The sequence below is a fragment of the Rhinoderma darwinii genome, chromosome 7 (assembly GCF_050947455.1).
Source record: "Rhinoderma darwinii isolate aRhiDar2 chromosome 7, aRhiDar2.hap1, whole genome shotgun sequence".
NCBI classification, from domain to species: Eukaryota; Metazoa; Chordata; class Amphibia; order Anura; family Rhinodermatidae; genus Rhinoderma; species Rhinoderma darwinii.
Window position 1 is genome coordinate 75509980 of NC_134693.1, and position 19286 is coordinate 75529265.

The following is a 19286-nucleotide window of genomic DNA, read 5'->3' on the forward strand; positions in this document are numbered from 1 at the left end:
GCCACATGACCCTTTATAGAGTAATTAGCATACAGCTGTAGATAGTGCCCCTTGTAGATATTGCCCCCCCCCCCCCATAGAGCCTTCTGTTGATGATGCCATTCACACTGTTACTTAAAAAAAATAAAAAAACTTTACATACTCTCCTAATCCCATTCCCACGCCATCCTCTAGCTACGCTGGCCTGCTCTCTTCTGAGCATTTGTGCTGGTTCTGAATGACACAAGTGGCGCGGCATCATTGAAAAGCGCTGAGTGGCAGGGCAAGGAACTAATGTTCCTTGCCCGGCCAGCGCAAGTAATAGTATCTGCACCCTATAGACGCAGATACAATTATAGTGGAGTAGGGGGTGGTGGTGGTTTGTTTCAGTGGCGCCGCCACCTCCTTTGAGATGCCACAGGCCACCACTTGCAGTGAGAGACTCGCCTCGCCTCAGGGACGGTGTGGCCCTGAGTAGATACATACATTGCATGTACGTACAGTGCAGACACCCTTCTTGTCTCTCTTTCCACCCTGACAATGAGCAGGATCGTATTACAATAGCTCTGCTATTGCAATGACAGCACAGTAGAGAGCGGGGGGGGGGGGGTATTAAGGTGGCACAGGAGAGATGTATTTAAGGAAGCAGTACATCTTGCAGCTGCTAAGTGGAGGGAACCTCGGCCTGCAGCTCTGTAACGCCGCCCCCTGTGAGACTGCAGGGTGCTGCCTGAGGCTCAACTCTCCTCATTCGGGCCTGTTTGATTCAAGCTTCTACAATAATTTACACTGTTCAATCCTTTTCAATAGCCCTAAACTTTGCCACACTCACTTGACGTAACTGTACATCACGACCTTGCAGGGAAAATATGGTGTGGGCTCATAGGTTGAGGTTGTTCCCTACTCAGCGGGTGTCTGCTGTATATTGCAGCCAACACGTCACTGCAACTGCTGGGATCGGAGAAAACTCTTATCCCAGCTGTTTGACCACTTAGATGGCACGTTCAATAGCGGTTGCAGCATTTAAGCTTTTCTATTGTGCGATAAAACAAGGTGCCGATGTTTGCCATGGCAGCCTGGGGGCCTAATGAAGGCACCCAAGTGTGCTGTCTTTCTGCTACTATTGAGCCCCTGCTAGGGCTGAATAGATGCCGGTAAAAATTACAATACACTGCAATGCATAGGGGGACTTAAAATAAAATGTAAAAAAAAAAAGTATCGTTTTTTGTATATTACAAAAAATGAAGTTCAAATCCCCATTGTTTCCCTTTTATTTAAGTAATAAACAATAAAAAATAAACCTAATTTAGATCACTGCATCCAAACTATTATAATAGAACGTTATTTAACAGAAAAAAATGCCAGATTTCATGGTTTTTGTTCACCTTACTTCCCAAATTAAATTGTACCAATAAAAAAAATTACAACTCGCCCGAAAATAAACAAGTCCTCACAACCCTCAATCAACAGAAAAGTTAAAAAGTAATGGGTCTCAGAATATGGTGACACAAAACAAATTTTCTTTTAACAAAGTTTTTCCTTTGTAAAAGCAGTACATTTATAAAAAAAAAAACTGTCAATTTGGTATCAACGTAATCTTATTGACCTGCGGAATAAAGTTAACGTATCAATTATACTGGAGGATGTACGCCAAAGATAAGAAACCCAAAAAACAATGGAGGAATCCAGAATGTTTTTTGCCGTTTTCCAAGACATTATAGATGTAGCCGTATTTTTATTGACTTAACGCATTAAATACACAGTGGCAAGAAACTTTAACTTGACTTTTTCAACGGCTTTTATTGTGTGATATCACGCTGCAGCAAGTTATTAGAGTCCAGATAATCTTGGCTACATCTGTATATTAAATGGTGCCATTAAAACCTACAACTCGATCCGCAATAAATAAGCTCTCGTAGTCGATGGCAAAAATTTAAGTTATGGCTTTTAGAAAGCGGGAAGAAAAAAATCTCCATTAATTCCAGATCGCTGCACATTTGAAATACAGGAGGAGTCCAATACAGAACATGAAAGAAAGAAAAAAAAAGTACAGGTATGAGGGAGAAACGGGTACAGAAGACGTGAGGGCCTGGCAGCAAGGGCTTACCATCTCCGAGGGAAGGAGATGCTTTTTCTTCTTTCTGTTCTATTGTATTCTCCAGGCTTTACTTCATTGCAAGTGTATGACAGCTGAAGCTTCATTTTCCCTGATTTACCATCATGTAGGCAATAGATCCTAAAACATTCCTATTCCTATTTTTCCATATTTGTCACAATTGAATGTTTCAGATAATCGGGCTACTTTTTATAGTATACAAAGATAACCCAAGTAAACAAAAATACTGTTCTTAAATCACTTTTCCTTAAAAAAAAAATTCCTCTTCAGGCCTGCCTGGCTTTATGTGAAAAAAGTCATTGCCCCCTTAGCTACTCAATCAACCAGTCAACCAAATTTAATTGAAAATTTTCACTAGCCACACTCATACGTATAATTACTGCCAGACTGGTTAAATCCAAACGTCACTTAAATAGAGACTGTCTGGCAAGGTTTTAAAAAGCAGCACCTGATGCCATGTTCTAAAGAGATTCAAATAGAGCTGCAAAACAGTCGTTGAAATCTACCAGTCTGGAAAGGGTTGCAAAGCCATTGCTGAGACTCCATCAAACCATAGAGAGTCTTTATCCACAAATGGAGACAATGTGGAACAATAGGGAACCTTCCCAGAAGTGGCCGGCCTATTAAATTTTCACCAAGAGCATGTCAACTCGTGCAGAAGGTCACAAATTAACCCAGACGGACAGTTAAAGAACAGCAGGCCTCCATTGCCTCAGTTAAGGTCAATGTACTCAATTCCACAACAAGAGTTATACTGTGCAAAAATGGCATCCATGGGAGAGTTGCAAGGCAAGAACCACTGCTGACCGAGAAAAAAAGTCTCGTCTGGCATTTGCCAACAAACCTCTAGATGACCCCTAAGACTGTTGTGGTAACATTCTGTGGACAACAGTGGAACTTTTTGGAAGACGTGTCTCGTTATATCTGGCGTTATGCTAACATAAGAACATTGTACCTATATTCAAACATGGTGCTGGTGTGATGGTCTGTTTTTGCTTTGCTTTTGCAGGATCTAGACGACTTTTCATAATTGATGGAACCACTAAAGCTCAACTGCAGTTGGGTTATGCATCAGGACAATGATCCGAAGCATGCAAGCAAGTCTACCTCTGAATGGCTCAAAATAAACAAAATTGAGGTTTTGAAGTTGTCGAGTAAAAGTTTTAACTTAGAGTCCCTTTAAGATTGTGACAAGACCTTAACCCCTTGACGCATTATCATGTTTGAGCGCCCTCCATACCCTGGGGATATCCGCTTTGTTTTACTGCTGACAGCCCAGACGAACGGCCTGGTACTGTGATCGTGCTATTCCGGGCCGTTTAACCCCTCAAATGCTGCGATCAATCGTGACCGCAGAATCTGAAGCCGTGAAAAGAGGGGTGCGGCCCCACACTGCGATCAGATGGGCTCCGGTGGTTATTGCAACCGGAGCCCCCCAGGTCTGCCTTTTATCTACCTCTGTTAAGCCTAGTCTCCGGCACGGCTTAACTGAAGCCTGTGAAAATGACGATATACTGCAATACATTAGTATTGCAGTATATTGTACCAGCGATCTAACGATCACTGGTTCAAGTCCCGTAGGGGACTAATAAATGGTGTCAAAAAAAAAGTTTAATAACGTTAGTAGTGAAGAAAAAACCCTTTTCCCATTTGTCCCCTAAATAATGTAAAAAAATAAACAAAATTGGTATCGCTGCGTCCGTAAAAGTCTGAACTATTACAATATACCATCATTTAACTCTCACAGTGAATGCAGTAAAAAACAAATTTTAAACCGCCAAAAACTTTGTTTTTTGGTCACCTTAGCTCGCAAAACAATGCAATAAAAAGTGATCACAAAGTTGTACGTACCAAAAAATAGTACCAATAAAAACTACAGCTCGTCCCGCAAAAAAAAAGCCCTCACACCGGTCAATCCACAGAAAAATTAAAAAGTTATGGCTCTCAGAATGTGGTGAAACTAAACAATTTTTTCTTTTTAACAAAAAGGTTTTTGTCTTTTTAAAAGTAATAATATGTAAAACAAATTAGATAAAGTTGGTATCACCGTAATCGCATTGAGCCGCAGAATAAATTTAAGTTATCGTTCTTAAAGCACGGTGAAAGCCGTAAAAACGAAAACCAAAAAAACAATGTAGGAATCGCAGTTTTGTCCAATTTCAACCTGCAATTTGTTTTTTACAATTTCCCAGTATATTCTATGGTACTTTAAATGGTGCCATTAGGAACTACAACTCCTCCTGCAAACAATAAGCCCTCACGCCACTCTGACGAAAAAAAAAGAAGGTATGGCTCTTGGAACGTGGGAAGTGGAAAACGAAAAGATGAAAAATGGCTCTGTCCTTAAGGGGTTAAACGGACAGTTCATGCTCTAGAAGCTTCCAACATAGCCGAATTAAAACAATTCTGCAACGAGTGTTTCAAAGTTCCTCTACAGCAATGTAAAAGTGTGGCACAACCAGTTATTAGGTTTAGGGGGAGTTCGTTTTTCACATTGGTTTGAATAAACCTGTATCCTCAATAAATGGAATGTTCATTCAAAAGATGCATTTTGTGTAGTACGGTCTTAATCTCAATAGCAACCGCGGCATCTAAGGCGTTTGAAAGCGGGAAGAGGCCGCCCTCTGTCAGTCTGTCAGCACCCTGCGATATAATCGATAACTTTACATTTTGATCCACGCCCCTAAAATATTGAATGTTAATAAATTGTGTACCTTTTTAAAATCGTACAGATTGAAACTACAACTCATCATGCAAAAAATAAGCCCACTGGATATGCCATAAATATCCAATAAATGCAGGTTCAACCCCTCGGACTTTCACCTATCTCTAGACCCGGGCCCCATCCTACCTTTTGTCGATGGGCCTTGGCCACTGACTGACGAGTTGACCGGGTTTTGCTGTGCTGTTTCTGTAACTCCTATAGAAATTAATTGAAGTTACGGAAACCGTGAGCTTTGCTCTTTCCAGAATTCGGGAGCTATGGAAACCGTGTAGCTCTCTGCTACTCTGATTTCGGAACTCCCATTCACTTTTAGAGGGGTTTTGGAAATTGCATGGTTAAACGCGCTCGACTGTTTCCGAAAAACCTGGCTACCTCATAATTCAGTGGCCGGAACCAGGTGGCAGATGGTAGGATCAGGTTGCCCTGTTCTAGAGATACAGTGAAGGAAATAAGTGTTTGATCCCTTGCTGATTTTGTAAGTTTGCCCACTGTCAAAGACATGAACAGTCTAGAATTTTTAGGCTAGGTTAATTTTACCAGTGAGAGATAGATTATATTTTTAAAAAAACTGAAAATCACATTGTCAAAATTATATATATTTATTTGCATTGTGCACAGAGAAATAAGTATTTGATCCCCTACCAACCATTAAGAGTTCAGCCTCCTCCAGACCAGTTACACGCTCCAAATCAACTTGGTGCCTGCATTAAAGACAGCTGTCTTAAATGGTCACCTGTATAAAAGACTCCTGTCCACAGACTCAATTAATCAGTCTGACTCTAACCTCTACAACATGGGCAAGACCAAAGAGCTTTCTAACGATGTCAGGGACAAGATCATAGACCTGCACAAGGCTGGAATGGGCTACAAAACCATAAGTAAGACGCTGGGTGAGAAGGAGACAACTGTTGGTGCAATAGTAAGAAAATGGAAGACATACAAAATGACTGTCAATCGACATCGATCTGGGGCTCCATGCAAAATCTCACCTCGTGGGGTATCCTTCATCCTGAGGAAGGTGAGAGCTCAGCCGAAAACTACACGGGGGGAACTTATTAATGATCTCAAGGCAGCTGGGACCACAGTCACCAAGAAAACCATTGGTAACACATTACGCCGTAATGGATTAAAATCCTGCAGTGCCCGCAAGGTCCCCCTGCTCAAGAAGGCACATGTACAGGCCCATCTGAAGTTTGCAAATGAACATCTGGATGATTCTGAGAGTGATTGGGAGAAGTTGCTGTGGTCAGATGAGACTAAAATTGAGCTCTTTGGCATTAACTCAACTCGCCGTGTTTGGAGGAAGAGAAATGCTGCCTATGACCCAAAGAACACTGTCCCCACTGTCAAGCATGGAGGTGGAAACATTATGTTTTGGGGGTGTTTCTCTGCTAAGGGCACAGGACTACTTCACCGCATCAATGGGAGAATAGATGGAGCCATGTACTGTCAAATCCTGAGTGACAACCTCCTTCCCTCCACCAGGACATTAAAAATGGCTTGTGGCTGGGTCTTCCAGCACGACAATGACCCCAAACATACAGCCAAGGCAACAAAGGAGTGGCTCAAAAAGAAGCACATTAAGGTCATGGAGTGGCCTAGCTAGTCTCAAGACCTTAATCCCATCGAAAACTTATGGAGGGAGCTGAAGATCCCAGTTGCCAAGCGACAGCCTCGAAATCTTAATGATTTACAGATGATCTGCAAAGAGGAGTGGGCCAAAATTCCATCTAACATGTGTGCAAACCTCATCATCAACTACAAAAAACATCTGACTGCTGTGCTTGCCAACAAGGGTTTTGCCACCAAGTATTAAGTTTTGTTTGCCAAAGGGATCAAATACTTATTTCTCTGTCCACAACGCAAATAAATATATAGAATTTTGACAATGTGATTTTCTGTTTTTTTTTTTATATAATCTATCTCTCACTGGTAAAATTAACCTAGCCTAAAAATTCTAGACTGTTCATGTCTTTGACAGTGGGCAAATTTACAAAATCAGCAAGGGATCAAATACTTATTTCCTTCACTGTAGATGCAGGTCCCAGAGGTGGACATGCGTTCAGCGTCTGTATTTTTAGCAATTTTTTGGGGCGTTTACGGCTTGAAAAACGGCTGAAAATAGGCTGTGTGAACATACCCTAACACTTACCAGGAAGCTGCAGCATGACTGTCTTTGTCTTTTTCACTCCTGTGTCTCTTTCTGGGCCCTCCTCCTGCTCCCCCTCTCCACAGACCAGTATTGACATACAGCGTAGAGACACCCCCCCCCCCCCACCACCACATTCTGCAGTTGGTCAATTCTGCTCTGTAACCAGGGACAGACATTGCTTGATTAACACGGGTTGAACAGCAGATTACAGAGACGGAGACACCCAGTGGCAGTAACTTAACATAACATTTGCATGGATAAAACAACTACATTTTAACAGTAAGTAAATTACAAAGTATATCAGGTAGTTCTCCAAAATCTGGTTGAGCCTCTCAACCTGACCATTAGACTGAAGATGGTAGGCAGAGGGAAAGTCCAACTTCACGCCAAGAAGTCCGCAGAAGGCTCTCCAGGACCTTGAGGTAAATTGAACCCCCCCCCCGATCAGACAAAATATCCTGTTGGGTGCACATACAGCACAGGAAGAAACGAAGTCCACAATATCCTTGGTCAGTGTGGGAAAACAGAAATTCTGAGCAATCAAATCCCGGGTCTTACGTAACCCCGCGTGACCTGCCAGTCTAGATGAGTGTCCCCAGAGGAGGATTCTTCGACGATCAGCCAGGTGCACAAAAGTCCTCCCTGGAGGAATGCCCCCAATTTGCATGGGATTGACCGAGACAATGAAGGATGGATCAATAATGTTCTGTGGACTCTATGGTGTCTTCTGTCTCGAAAGACCTGGACAAGGCATCAGCCCTCACATTCTTGTCAGCCGGGCGATAATGAAGCTCAAACTGAAACTTTGCAAAGAATAGTGACCACCTGGCCTGAGGAGGGTTCAGCCGTTGGGCCGTCTGGAGGTAGGTCAGATTCTTGTGGTCCGTAAAAATCAAGAAGGTATAAGCTGCGCCCTCTAGTAGATGTTTCCACTCCTCCAGAGCCAATTTGATGGCCAGTAACTCCCGATCTACAATCGAGTAGTTGCGTTCTGCAGAAGAGAAGAGCTTGGAGAAGTATCCACATACCCTTGACTTGCCCTTGGGACCTCTCTGGAACAGGAGTGCACCAGCACCGACAGAGGATGCGTCCACCTCCGAGAACTGCAGAGAGACACCCGGATGATGGAGGATAGAGGCTGACGTGAAGGCACTCTTCAGGCTATTGAATGCGGACTCTGCCTTGGGAGTGCACACCTTGGCGTTCATACCCTTCTTAGTAAGGTTACAGATAAGAGAAGTCAGTGATGAGAAGTTCGGAATAAACTGCATGTACAAATTAGCAAATCCAAAAAAGGGCTGTATAGCCCTCAAGCCTTGAGGGCGTGGCCACTCCAGGACAGACTTTACCTTTTCAGGATCCATCTCGAGACCACGATTCGAGATGATGTAGCCCAGGAAGGGTAGAGCATCCTTTTCAAAAACTCACTTCTCCAACTTGGCATACAGACGATTCTCCTTTAACCGTAGCAGAACCTGCCGGACATGTCTCTGGTACGTCATAGGATCTGGGGAGAAAATCAAGATATCGTCAAGGTAGACTACAACACAAACATAGAGGAAGTCACGGAAAATGTCATTCACAAACTCCTGGAAGACCGCGGGAGCATTGCACAGGCCGAAGGGCATTACTAGATACTCATAGTGTCTATCACGGGTGTTAAATACAGTCTTCCATTCATCACCCTGGCGAATCCGGACTAGATTGTAGGCCCCACGCAGGTCTAGTTTAGAAAAAAAATTTACACCACGTATACGATCAAACAGTTCAGAGATCAGTGGCAACGGATATTTATTCTTCACCATGTCCTGGTTGAGACCACGGTAGTCGATGCAAGGACGAAGAGAGCCATCTTTCTTTTTGACGAAGAAGAACCTGGCTCCTTCCGGAGAGGAAGACTTTCATATGAAGCCCCTTTCTAAGTTCTCTTTCACATAGGAGGACATGGACAGTGTCTCTGGCAAGGAGAGAGGGTATACCCTAACACGGGGAAGGGATGCACCAGGAATCAGTTCAATAGGGCAGTCATACGCCCGATGTTGGCGCAATGTCTCTGCCTCCCTCTTGCTGAAGACGTCAGAAAAGGCAGCATAACGACCCGGAAATCCTGCCAATGACCGAGGCACCGAAGGCTGAGCTGAACGAATCCGCACCAGGCATCGATCTTGACACTCAGGGCCCCACTGGAGAACCTCTCCAGAATTCCAGTCAAGGACTGGGGCATGCAGTCGGAGCTAAGCCAGGCCCAGCAACACAGGGTTAACAGCTTTGGGCAGGAAATTGAACAACAGAAGTTCGGAGTGAAGGGCTCCCACTTGGAGCCTCAGCGGCATGGTCAAAGCTATAACTGGGTCTGGCAGAGGTAGTCCATTCACTGATGCAACTGTCAACGGGCTCTCCAGACGGGTGGTGGGTAATTGCAGAAGGTCCACCAGATCTCTGCGGATGAAATTAGCAGCGGATCCAGAGTCCAGATACGCAGAGACCTGATGCGTTTTCTCGCCGGACACTATGGTCACAGGTATGGACAATTTAGATGGAATTCCATCTTTACCCAAGGTTGTCACTCCTAGCAACCCTAGGTTTTGGGATTTTTGGGGACACAGGCGCACAAGATGGCCATCGAGGCCGCAATAAAGATGTCCAGATGTGCGTCTGCGTTGTCTCTCTTGGGCAGATAACTTATACTGGTCCGTTATTACCGACTTGTTAGGAGGATCGACATCTGAGGACAGCAGGGATTGCTGTAAAGTAGGGACCAGACTAAGAAGGGCTCCCTCCCGTTGAACCTCTTGGATGCGTTCACCGATCCGTATATCAACCCGGGCAGACAGAAGGATGAGGTCATCCATGGTAGACGGCAGATCCCGGGCAGCAAGTTCGTCTTTAATTCTGGAAGATAGTCCATGCCAGAATGCAACCACCAGAGCCTTATTGTTCCATAACAGCTCTCCCGCCAGGGTGCGGAAGTGGATGGCGTGCTCACTCACGGAGGTGTCTTGTTGGCGCAGGTCAATCAAAGAAGCCACTGCAGATGAGACCCGTCCAGGCTCCTCAAACACCACGCAAAAAATCCGGAGGAAGGCAGGGAAGTCACGGGTCTCTGGTCTTTGTCTTTCCCAGATAGGGTTCATGCAAGAGCCTTGCCAGTGAGGAGAGAGATGATAAAAGCGACGAAAATGTCCTAGCATACAGGCTGAAGTGGATCTGGCCTTGATTAAGAAAACCACGACAGGGGGCGTGGCTTGGCTGTCGACTTGAATGGCCGCGTGAAGACAGAGCTCCTACGCCGCACAACAAAATAAAGCGACTACCGCCTCACAAAAGGTGCAGCTACTAACCTAGTTTAGCTGCTGGGAAAGAGAGGAGTGTACACCAGACATGACGAGACGTCGGAAGATTACAGCGAGACCAGCAAAGCTCACAGACTTCTTCTCCCCCCGACATGCAGAGGAGACACAAGATGGAGGGGACACGTGCTCTCAGACCGGATCCTTCACATCTGAGCCGCCGCCACACTCACCACCGCAGAGCCTCGCAACTGTGAGTACACAGAGGAGAAGTGCTTCGGTCCCGACTCAAGCTTCCCCATACCCTGACACCACTGAGGATATAACTTGCAGGGACACTCGGGCAGTAAGCCGCGCTGCCACGGGTCGGCGGGGACGACATCAGGAGCAGAGCTTACAGCATGCATTATCCCCGTCGCCGCCATTACTGAGCTCAAGGAGCTCATCGCCACAAAGGCAGATCCTTCTTCCAATAACAGGCCCAGCAATATCGGAAGGACATAACACGTCCCCTGGGGCACTTATCTCAGAGGAAAACATGTTAGATGATATGCCATCTTCAACTAATGTGGTTACAGAACTGACAATGAAGAATATGCTCCAGGCTCTTAGTACATCACTACAGGCTGGTTTTGCCAAAATGCTACATCCCCTGTCCACAGCAATACAGGACGTGGAGATTAGAGTTCAACACGCGGAATCTAAGCTTAGCGAATTTGTAACCTCACATAATGGGCTGATCGATGCTCATTACGACTTAGAAACAGAAGTTTCTCAAATCAAGGCAAAAATGGCCGACTTAGAAGACAGATCCCGCAGAAACAATATAAAATTAAGGGGGATCCCCGAAGATGTCGCTGCGCCTGACCTGCAGAAATACGCACAAGATTTCATCCAAAACATGTTACCTGGGTGCAACCCAAGAGATCTAATTATAGATAGAATTCACAGACTTCCAAAACCAAAGCACCTCACAGATGATGTGCCACGTGACGTAATAGCACGTATACATTTTTTTCATGTGAAGGAATAACTGATGACATCCCTCAAAAGAAAAGATGCCATACCAGCGCAATACAACAACCTATCTATATTCACGGATTTATCAGCAGCAACTTTACAACTAAGAAGAGATTTGGCCCCGATTACAACCGCCTTGCGGGACAACAAGATCCTATACAGATGGGGATTCCCGGTTCGCCTACTCATCCATAGAAACAACTCTATGCACGTGATCCGAAATTTGCCAGAAGGCACACTGCTACTAAAATCGTGGGACATACCAGTTCGCCTGCAACCTCAGCAATCCAATCACGCCCCTCAGCGGATTCGAGATGAATGGCAAAGGGTAGACCACCGAAAACACCGAAAGCACTAAGAAGACAACAGTGGGTCGAGTTCTTCTACTTCCCACATGAGATTCCTGCTGGTCGTCGAAACGGAAGTACCTCCCTCACCAAAGCTATTCTTTCCTGAGGATAAGCTTTTACAGGTGTAGTTGCGGTCATCTTGACCTGATATCAAGCTGACTATTTTTTCCCCCAAGTTGATGGACAGCTGTATTTGTCCATGGTTTGTGATAGATCCATGTGGAATCTATTGTTTTTTGTTTGTACTTTTCTTATATCTTTGTGCTAGCAGTAGATATATTAATTGTGAATATGAACAGGAGAAAGGGTTTGAGATACTTACCTTAGATGCAGCTAATGATTGTGATATTGTTTATTCCTTGTACATAGGGTCAGTCTCCACAATTTCATGTCCTTTCAATGACAATTAAAATAGCTTCACTCAATGTCAACGGCCTGAACAGCCCACACAAGAGAGCGCACATGTGGCAAGAATCTAAGGATATAGCTTGTGACATCCTATGTGCTCAGGAAACACACATACTGCAGATAGATGCAAACCAAATTAAACATCATCAATTTCCTTATATATTCCAATCCCACTATACGTCTAAGTCGAGAGGAGTCTTAATAGCGATAAAAAACTCAGTAGCTTTTCAACAACTACAAGTCCATAATGATCCAAATGGCAGATACATTATTTTAATCTGTACGATTAATAACATCACATACACAGTGGTAAATATTTACGCTCCCAACCGCCACCAAATTCGCTTTTTTCACAAAATAATTAGAATAGTTAACAAATTTAGACAGGGAAAGGTAATAATTTGTGGAGACTTTAATGCCATAGTCGATGCATCTTTAGATACTACGAATCCTAGTCGCCAGCCCCAACCCCAGCTTGGTCCTTTAGTGGCGAAACAAGAACTGTATGATGTCTGGAGGGCTCAACATAGTACAGAACGGGATTACTCTTTCTACTCCCCAACTCATAATAGCTATTCCCGCATAGACTTATTTTTGGTGGACAAGGAACTGCTCTTTGCTACTAAAAATTCTTCTATAGAGAATATAAAATGGTCGGATCATGCAGCGATAACTTTGACTCTGGAAGAAAGCAATATATCTAACCCTACGTATCTGTGGAGATGCAACCCTTTTTTATTATCTCATACAGAACACAAACTAACTATTGCCAATGATCTCCGAGAATACTTTCAACAGAATGATAATGCCCAAATAAATGACTTCACCCTTTGGAATGCCCATAAAGCTTTTATCAGAGGCACTCTCATTCTCTTAGGTCATATACTAAAAAAACAGAAGATGGCTTTAATTGCCTCTCTTACGGCAGAAATAGGCACCCTGGAAACTCTGAACAAAATTAAGCAGACGCCACAAAATGCGGAAAAATTGTACACTCTCTGACAACACCTAAGATGTAGCTTACTCTCAGAATATGAGAAGAATCTTAAAAAAACCAAAGCAAGATATTACTCGCAGAATAATAAGGCGGGAAAATTGTTAGCGAGTAGATTAAAAACACAACACAACACAGAAATCCAAGATCCCATTTTTACTAGATCCGCATACCCAAACAAAAATAACCCATCCCACAGAAATCGCAAACCAATTTCGTACCTTCTACTCATCCTTATATAATCTGGAGCAAGATCCCTTCTCCCCTCATCCATCGAAAAAAGATATACAGGCCTTTTTACAAAAAATAGATTTGCCTCAACTCTCAGAAACCCAATTGATGAATTTAAGTGCACTATTCATAGAAAAAGAGATTTCAATGGCGCTAAAAACACTTCCCAATGGCAAGTTCCCTGGCCCAGACGGACTTACGAATATGTATTATAAATCTCTTCAGGGTATACTAATGCCTTATATGCGCAGATTTTTCCAAAAAGCAATGGATACAGGTTCCATGCCAGCAGAGAATCAAGCCGCCTTAATTGTTACCATCCCAAAACCTGACAAACCTACAGATGCCCCTCAAAACTTTCGACCCATTTCCCTACTAAATGTGGACGTAAAAATATATGCAAAAATTCTGGCCATGAGACTTGCCCCCATGCTACCCACACTAATAGGAGAAGATCAAGTGGGATTTGTGAAGGGTAGACAAGCTTCTGACAACACCCGTAGAGTACTGGGAATTCTGCATAACAGAACAATTGGAGACACCATCGGTTAGGTTAGCTTTAGACGCGGAAAAGGCGTTTGACCGCATACATTGGGAATATGCATTTGATACATTGGAAAAGATGGGATTTAAAGGAAATATAATAGAAGCTATAAAGGCACTATACTCAAGCCCCTCAGCTAGGGTGTATACTAATGGTGTACTATCTGACACGTTTCAAATTACAAATGGAACCAGACAAGGGTGCCCGCTATCCCCCCTAGTGTTCATATTATCTATGGAACCCTTAGCTCAAACTCTCAGAACACACACCAATATACAGGGTATAAATATTGACAGTAGACCGCATACAATCTCACTCTATGCGGATAACATTATCCTCTCCTTAGCCTCCCCAGAGGACTCACTAGAAGCGGTACTAGAATGCATTCGGTCTTTTGGGCAGATTTCACTATATAAACTAAATACCCAGAAGTCTCAAATATTGCCGCTAAACATTTCGCCATCTGTGTTACATTTCCTAAAACATAAATATCCATTCGACTGGAAAGAAAAAGGCATCACGTATCTAGGTATCACTTTGATGCAATCTCATAAGGCTTTATACCGAGCTAATTATGAACCTCTCCTACAAACATTACAGATTGAAATGACTAGATTACACAAATTTGAAATATCCTGGATAGGCAGGATTGCTGCATTAAAAATGTTACTGCTACCCAAACTGCTGTATCTGTTTAGAACAGTTCCCATAGTGATACCAAAATCTTTTTTTACAACTATCCAGAGAGAGATAATGAAATTTATTTGGGCCCATCGAAAACCTAGAGCTGCAGCACATATTTTGACTAGGGATAGGAAACTAGGGGGACTGGGTGTACCAGATATATATGGATATTATACTTCTACTCTGGTGGCGCTATATCATCCTGGATGGATGAATAAAATCACAACTCACTGGGTACATATAGAATCATCTTATGTTTACCCGGCAAACCTAAAAGCTCTCATGTTTTTGGACTTCTGGCACATAGCCACGCCACCACAAATATCTCCAATGACAAAAGCAGCCCTAAGAAGTTGGTCACACATACAAGAACATTCCATTGATCTTGTGCCTCTTCCGAATGCACAGATACCAATAGAGGTACTAGAATTAGCTATTCCACACTTAAACTTGAACAGTTGGAAATCAAGGAACCTTACCCTAATGTCTCATTTATACTCTAACAATCCGCTAAACTCCTTTGCGAACTTGAGGTTCGCATATCTTCTTCCCAGGGGCGATTTTTATAAATACTTACAGGTTAGACACTACATAGCAACCTTAAAAAATCAGCACCCTCTATGTAACATGAAACTTTTTAACTTAATAGTTAAACTTAAAAAAATACTTAAGGGGATATACGACACATTATCAGGACACGCTGATTTCCGCAAAACCCATAATATCCTGACATGGGAGCGGATGTTGGGGAAATCTTTTGGAGAAGAAGACTGGAGGGGAGCATATAAACAAATTCATAGGTCCTTGCAATGCAGTTCGCACTTAGAAGCAGCTCTTAAAACCCACTTACAATGGTACTATACCCCAGACAAACTACATAAAATGTTTCCAACTGTGCCAGAAACTTGTTGGAGGGGTTGTGGTACCAAAGGCACGCTGTTACATGTACTATGGGAATGTCAAAATGTACACGAGTACTGGAGAGAAGTATTCGCACTATTAGAATCCTTGTTTGAAATACGAATTTCTAAATCCCCTCAGTTAGCTCTACTGTTCTTACAGATAGAAGAGATCCCTCCAAAATTCAGAACATTGATGTGCAAAATACTGGCGATGGCAAAACTGGTAGTGACCAGACACTGGAAGAGTGTGGACGTACTAACTCAAGCAGAACTCCTACTTTTAATTAATTCATCCTTTGCATATGAAAGAATAATAGCACATGGTAATTTGAATTTCACTAAATTCTCCAATATCTGGGAATGCTGGTCAACCAACGCCCTATGTCAACACATATAGCTCCTACATACCCTTACGCCAAATTGGTAACGGAAGGATTAGCAACATTTGTACAAAATATACTTGAAGAAAGTAATACTGCTAGTAATGTTACGTTGTTATTTTGATGATTTGTTTACAAGTTCTACAGATGTAAAGATATAAAACAGTCATATAAATTAGGACACTAACACGTTCACTTGTGTTAACACTGGAATGCGACATGTATATCGTGCATCTATTGTTTTCTTTTTCTTTGTATGAAAACATTTTTGTATGGAAAAAATGTAATAAAAATCATTGAACAGAAGAAAACCACGACAGGTACTTGCTTCTCCATCATAACGGTCAGGAAGTCGCAAAGAAACAGGTGGGTAAATACTGGCAACAGGTGTAGTCTGAGGATCAAAATTGCCAGGAGGTGTAGTAGGAGGAACGGCAGCTTGTGCCTCCTGCCGACGTGCAAGAATGTTCAACACCTGGAGGAGTTGGTCCTGTCGAGACCGGAGGTCCAGCATATCCGCTCGCATCTCCTGTGATGTCGTCATAGTCTTGAATCGACCAGCGGGATCCATGGCCTGAGCGTACTGTCACGAAGTGTCTGTGGACCCACTGGGCGGTACCGTCTTGGCGGTAAGGCAGCTGGCCAACAGGGAGCAGGTGAATGTGTATAGGTCTATAGGTACCTGTGGCAGCTCAGGCAGCGGCAGGGCAGGCTCGGCTGGGACTAGGTAGCAGGCGGACGTCAGGCGAGGTGGAGCAGGTCAGACGTGGTTGCAGCACAGCACGACTTTGGCACAGCTCAGAGCTAGACCATGGATGTATGGATTGCTAGCAACAGGAACTGGAAACCGGTATAGGGACAGGGACTGGAACAGGGAACACACTAGGAGGCCATCACATAGACAAACTAGGGAATAGAACTAGGGGGCTGGACCCCTCTTATAGTCCAGGGTACTCACGGGTCAAAGTTCATCAACGAGGTCCGGTGCGCGCGCTGCCTCTTTAAGAGCTGGCATGAGCGTGCGCCCGCGCACCCTATGGGATCTGGCTGAGGTGAGTGGACGCGAGCGCTGGCGTCTCCTGAGCAGGAGGCTGGGGCCAGCGCTTGCCAACTCGCGACTGTCGGGGGAGGTTGGAGCTAATGTATGTACTGAACTTGGTTCTGGTGTTGTATTTAGGTACTAAGGTTGGTGTTGGTGTTGTATATATTTACTGAGCTTGGTTTTGGTACTGTATATATGTACTGAGCTTTGTTCTGGTGCTGTATTTATGTACTGAGCTTTGTTCTGGTGCTGTATTTATGTACTGAGCTTTGTTCTAGTGTTGTATATATGTATTGAGCTTTGTTCTGGTGCTGTATATATGTATTGAGCTTTGTTCTGGTGCTGTATATATGTACTGAGCTTTGTTCTGGTACTGTATATATGTATGGAGAGTTGTAATATAAGGAAAGGAGATGCCGTTGCTACGATACCCAGTTATCATGCTGTAAGGAGATGTGCTGAATGAAGAGACTCGCCAGTCGGGGAGTAGAAGGTAGGCTGGTCAGGGGGATAAAATGTGCCATCTTAGAGAACCGGTCCACCACCACCCAGACAGTGCTGCATCCTGCTGAGGGAGGAAGGTAAGTGACAAAGTCCATCGCAATGTGCTGCCAGGGGGCATTGGATACAGGCAAAGGTTGAAGCAGGCCGGCAGGTCTGGATTGAGTAACCTTGTTAGAAGCACACCATGCAAGAAGACACAAAGTCCACAACATCCTTGGGCAGCGTGGGCCACCAGAAGTGACGAGCAATCAGGTCTCGGGTTTTACGAACACCATGGTGCCCAGCCAGTTTAGAACTGTGTCCCCATCAGAGAATTCTTCTCCTGTCTGCCAACTGAACAAAAGTCCTCCCGAGAGGGATGTCTCTAACCTGCAAAGGATTGGCAGTGACAAGGCGGGATGGGTCTATGATACTTTGAAGGGACTCCACCGTGTCATCCATCTCTAATGACCTGGACAGTAATTGCGCTCTGCAGAAGAAAAAAGTCTCGAGTAGTAGCCACATACTACTGCCTTTCCTTTGAAGCTCCTCTGAAACAGAAGTGCACCTGCACTAACAGAAGAGGCGTCCACCTCCAAAGAAAACTGCAGAGATACATCAGGAGGATGGAGGATTGAGGCTCTTGGGTCCACACCTTGGTGTTCACACCCTTCTTGGTAAGGGTGGAAATGGGAGATGTCAGTGATGAAAAGTTTGGGATAAACTGGCGGTAGAAATTGGCAAATCCCAGGAAACGCTGTATGGACCTCAGGCCTCGTGGACGTGGCCACTCCAGGACAGCTCTCACTTTCTCAGGATCCATCTTGAGACCTTGGACCGAGATGATGTAGCCCAGGAAGGGCAAAGAACTCTTCTCAAAGACACACTTCTCCAGCTTGGCGTATAAACGATTCTCCCTTAATCGTAGTAGAACTGGACGGACATGCCTCCGATGAGTCGTCGGGTCTGGGGAGAAAATCAAAATATCATCGAGATAAACTACAACACAGATATAGAGGAGATCTTGGAAGATATCATTAACAAATTCCTGGAAGACCGCGGGAGCGTTACACAGTCCAAATGGCATCACCAGGTATTCATAGTGCCCGTTTCGAGTGTTAAAAGCAGTCTTCCACTCGTCCCCTTGACGGATTCGGATCAAATTATAAGCCCCATTCAAGTCTAGTTTAGAAAAAAATTCTAGCTCCTCGTATACTGTCAAGCAGTTCAGATATAAGTGGCAACGGGTATTTGTTCTTGACCGTGATCTGGTTGGGACCATGGTAGTCAATGCAGAGTTAAAGGGATCCGTCTTTCTTTTTAAACGAAGAAGAACCCAGCCCCGGCCGGGGAGGAAGACTTTCGTATGAAACCCGTCTCCAAATTCTCCTTGATATAGGCCGACATGGATAGAGACTCTGGCAAGGAGAGAGGATATACTCGGCCACGGGGGGAGAGGCATTAGGAACCAGTTCAATGGGGCAGTCATAAGTCCGATGTGGAGACAGCGTCTCAGCATCCCTTTTGCTGAAGACATCTGCAAACTGAGCGAAATAGGGGGGCAGTCCCGCCAATGACTGAGGCAGAGGAGGCTGGACAGGAAGAATCTGCAACAGACAACGACCGAGGCACTTGGAGCCCCATTGGAGAACCTCTCTAGAATTCCAGTCCTGGACTGGGGCATGCAGTCGAAGCCAAGGCAGGCCCAGCAGAACAGGATTGATGGCCTTGGGCAAAACAAGTAAAGAAATTAGTTCAGAATGAAGGACTCCAACCTGGAGCTTCAACGGCTTGGTTTTAGAAACGATGGGATCAAACAAAGGCAGTCCATTCACTGAGGCAACAGCCAAAAATGTCTCCAGGGGAACTGTGGCAACTGAAGATGATCCACTAGCTCCTTTTGGATGAAGTTTGCCGCAGACCCAGAGTCAAGATAGGCAGAAACTTGATGCGTCCTCTCGCTGGATACTAGGGTCACAGGAATAG